Source organism: Penaeus japonicus, unplaced genomic scaffold, assembly GCF_977035675.1.
Source record: "Penaeus japonicus unplaced genomic scaffold, GWHDUDI00000001_assembly GWHDUDI00000014, whole genome shotgun sequence".
Lineage (NCBI taxonomy): Eukaryota > Metazoa > Arthropoda > Malacostraca > Decapoda > Penaeidae > Penaeus > Penaeus japonicus.
Window position 1 is genome coordinate 31,771,130 of NW_028234416.1, and position 5,000 is coordinate 31,776,129.

Here is a 5,000-nt window from a genome sequence, read left to right on the forward strand (position 1 = left end):
CTTTGTATATGAGATGAAGGAAAGATGGGAAGCGTCGAAGGATATATATTATATATGTATATATATATATATATGTATATATTATATATGTATATATATATATATGTATATATATATGTATATATATATATGTAAATATATAAAATATATATATATATATATATATTTATATATATATATATATATGTTCACACATATATATATATATATATATATATATATATATATATATATGAATATATATATATATATATATTTATATATATATATGTGTGTGTGTGTGTGTGTGTGTGTGTGTGTGTGTGTGTGTGTATCGGGAATATTTAGATACATGTTTCTATATATCACTGACAAAAAAATCACAACTGCATAAACCAACCAACCAACAGGCATCCATGAATGAATAGGCATGTGAACAACCATCATTACGTAATCGTATCAATAACCGTTCGAAACCAAGGAAATGACATCAACCGCCGTAGCCACGAAGCCTCAGAACCCGATGATGTCGCGCGCCCACCCCGCCCGCCCGCCCGCCCGCCCTCCTCACAGGCCGGAAAAGCTCATCAATGTTCCTGACGAAGGTCGCTTGTCCTACAAAGTTTCGGTGAACCGTTTGTAATCAGTGAGACACTAAATGATAAATGAGAGATGAAATATATATGTTTATTTAGTCTTGATCACTCCTAGCGTTTGTTTGTGTTAACTTTTCTTCCCCCCCCCTCGGTGAATGAAAAACAGAGAGGGAGGAGGAAAATAGGAAGAGAAAGAGAGAGAAAGAGAGAGAGAGAGAGAAAAAAAAAAAGAATAACGCAATGCGCGCCGGGGGAACGACTTCGACAAGCATAGAAAATGGCGCCTGCCTATTTCCCTTCGTCAAAACCCCTAACCTAAAGTCCTATACATATCTCGAGCTAGCAAACGAACGTGGTTTCGAAGCGAGCGGCCGACGTGGGGCTACGAATCCTTACAACTCCCGGGCAAAAGTGGAAGTCGGGGTGTTTTACTCATTATCGGAGAAAGGATGCAAGTGATTCAGATTCATCACCGGCGGCGGACGGCAATCACGCCCTTATGCTCAGCCGGACCCAAGGCCGACATTTCTTTGGCCTCTTGCTCCCACGTCCCGCTTGCGGTTGACGGGGGATTGAGTCCCTTCCGTCATCCGGACGTAAGGTCGCTTCTTGCGAAACCTGGCGGGGGGGACGTTGTTTTTATTAACGGTGGGAATGGTTTTGCAGCAAATGGAGCCAAACGCCCGAATCGTGGAGTTCCCAAAAGCCTAATAGTGCCCATGGTTAGAGAGTGATTTATCGTTTAGCAAACCGTTTATAGCTGGCTAGTTTTGGACGGGAGGGGAAAGGAGAGGGGAGGGCTATGGGAGGGGAAAGGGAGGGAGGGGGTGAGGAAGGGGAGGTATGGAGGAAGGGAAAGGAAGGGAAAGAGTAGGTAAGGAAGGGAATGTAAGGAAGGTAAAAGGGAAGGAAGGGGAAGTAGAAGGAAGAGGCAAGAAGAGGGAAGGGAGAGGAAAGGAAAGCAAGGAAGGGGAGGAAAGTGAGAGGGAAGGGGAAAAAAGGGAAGAAAATGGAAGGGAGAGAAAGAGAAAAGTGAGTGGCGAAAGGAAGATTAGGAAAACAAGAGATAGGGAGGATGTAAAGGGGGGAGGGGAGGAGGGGGCAGAAATGAGAGGCTACAAAAAAAGACAGAGAAAGGAAAGGAAAAAAAGAGATATAGTTTTGAGTAGAGGGGAAAAAAGAGGGGAAGGGGGAGGGAAGAGTACAGAGGCTGATCATGGGTGTATGGGGAGGTAAAAAAGCCGAGGGGAGGAAGAGGGGGGGAAAGGGAGTGTATGCGGGGGTAGGGGGGGGCGGTGTTAAGAGGGGAAGCCAGAGATTGAGAAGAAGGGGGTGAAAACAGAGGGGGGAGGGGGTTATATTAGTGTATCAGAGCCACAAGGACGCGTTTAGGCCTCCCCCACTCCCCCCTCCTCCCCCATACACCCCCCTTAGCATCATGGGAAAATTGCAGCTGCTGACTGATCTCCGCCTCCTCCTTCCCTCACGCCAGCCTCACTTCCCCTCTCCCCTCCCCCCCTCATTCCCCTCTCTCGTCCCTCACCCCCTTCCTCTCTCTCTCTCTCTCCCCTTATACTCCTGCTTGTGCTATTATTTTAGTCGTTATTTCTTATAATTATTTCAGACTTCTCTTTCTCTGTCGCCTTTTCTTCCCCTCGCATTCTATCTTCCGGTATATTGCGCTCTCTCTCTCTCTCTCTCTCTCTCTCTCTCTCTCTCTCTCTCTCTCTCTCTCTCTCTCTCTCTCTCTCTCTCTCTTATGTGCGTGCGTGCTGCTTTCCCATTCTTCCAGCCAGTAACACACACATGCACATACACAGAAAATATCCGCCCACATAGCAACATTATCCTATAATAATGTTGCAGTTATCGTCCCTAATATCCACTTCCAGGTATTTATGTGTAAGAAGGGAGATATCCATATATATATATATATATATATATATATATATATATATATATATATATATATATATATATATATATATATATACACATGCACACACACATATATGTACATATGATTGTGTCTGTGTTTGTGTGTGTATGTGTGTTTATGTGTGTGTGTGTGTGTGTGTGTGTGTGTGTGTGTGTATGTGTGTGTGTGTGCGTATGTGCATGAGAGTGTTTGTTTATTTTTTGTACATGTGCTTGCGCGTGTTCTGCTCCCACGTTCCGGACCAAACGCCGCCTCAAAAGCGATTCGTAACCCGGTCGTTCCTCCTCCCCAGTGTGACAAAGCGAACTGCAGTCGCAACAGTCGTCATCTATAATAATTCCACGTGGCTGGAGGTGCAGATGCGTAGGCCTATATATAACGAGGCCTACGGCAGCGGCGTGTGACCCGACGATTCGACACAGTAGATGAAACACAATGGTAGATTAGGAATCGAAATAAAACATGGGGCAGAAGGGAGGCACTTTTTGTGGACTATATATAAATATATACGGGCTGTGTCCGACATACGGCGAATAGGGTCTTTTGGGTGTGGGATTGTGTGCGCGTGTGTGTGTGTTAATGTGTGCGTGTGTGTGCGTGTGTTTGTGTGTTTGTGTGTGTGTGTTTGTGTATTTTGAGTGAGCATATCTGTTTTCTTGTTTAGTTTAAACACGCTATCATATCTATAAACACCTATCATTCTATCCAACATAACTATAAGGCCCCCCCTCCCTCCCCCTCCTTCCCCCACAGATCAACACTTCTTCCCCCGCCGTGCCGTGTTCAGACACCGCTTCGGAACAAAACGAAACAACGAGACTCGTTTTTCATTCCGACCCGATGCTCGCTCGTTCGCTCGCTCGCGCGGGAATCATTTACTTGGGTTAATTTCCATTGTAAATGTGATTCGCCCCCCCCTACCCCTACCCCCCCATCCTTTTATTTTCCTCCCCCCAGTACGAATTCGAGAGAAAAAAAAAATCCTTTGTCCAATGCCTAATGCTGAACCCTTTCTACATTTATCTTTATATATTATTATTTTTTTTGTATAAATGTATTTCCTAGCGAATGTTATTAATCGTTATTTATGATTTGGGAGCAGACGCGAGCACGTGGGACTGGGATGTATTGTAAGGGGGAGGGAGGGTGGGGTGGGGTTGGAAGAAGGGGGGGTTTCGGAAAGGGAGGGAAGGAGGGAGGGGATGGTGAGGGTGAGGGGAGGGGGTGCAAAAATTATTTAGGGTAGAAATGCAAAAAAAAAAAAAAAAAAAAAAAAAAAAAAAAAAATAAAAAAAATAAATATATATATATATATATATATATACATATATATATATATATATGTATATATATATGTGTGTGTGTGTGTATGTGTGTATGTGTTTATTTGTTTGTGTGTGTGTGTACAAATGAAGTAGAATATGAAAAAAAGAGGACATTAAGAGAAATATTCTAGTAGTAGGACTTGAGGGAAAAAAAATCTAAATGATAAGTATAACTAAGGCATTGAAAATACAAGAGGAAAAAATAAAAGCAGCGACAAAAGCCAACGAAGAAAAAATAAGCCAAAAGAAAAAAGTGAAGGAAAAGAAAATCGAAGAAAAACAAATGCTAAACACCTCCCTCTCCCTCTCCCTCTCCCTCTCTCTCTCTCTCTCTCTCCCTCCCCCTCTCTCTCTCTCTCTCCTCTCTCTCTCCCCCCCCTCTCTCTCTCTCTCTCTCTCTCTCTCTCTCTCTCTCTCTCTCTCTCTCTCTCTCTCTCTCTCTCTCTCTCTCTCTCTCTCTCTCTCTCTCTCTCTCTCTCTCTCTCTCCCTCTCTCTCTCTCTCTTTTTCTCCCCCTCTCTCTCTCTTTTTCTCCCCCTCTCTCCCTCTCTCTCTCTCTCTCTCCCTCATCAGACCGAGCCACAACGAAACATATCCAGACCCTCACGATTTCTACCCTCCGGAAAAAAAAGCAAGAATATATATACACATATTTCATCCGAGGCAAAACGAAAAAAAACCACGACCAAGTGAAGCTAAGCTAAGCAAGCCGAAGCTCACCCGAACGAAGCAAGTGAGATGAAGCTAAGTAAGCGAAGCGAGGTGAAACAAGGTGACGTGTGCCGGAAGACTCACGCTTCGGAAGGCGCTGCACGGATCTCCAGTCTCCTTCGAAGATGCACCGATTGCCGCCGTCCGTACACGCTGAGTGCACGCACGCCCGCGGTCGCCGCTTAGCCCGCCCGGCATGCACGCGTCATCAAATTGGGCGTGCAATTTGGGCAATTTGGCGAGCTGTCGTGCATGGCCATATGAAAGCTCTAATTGTATTTACTGTGCGGACGGACGGGTAGGCAAATTAATTAATGGTGAGTAAATATGCATATACTTTATATACGGGTGGATATAGATTAAAAGAAGGAATGTTATTTTTTCCATCTTTTTCGAGGGGAATCAAATAAAGATTGTAATCTTTTAACTCCACACACACACTCACACACAC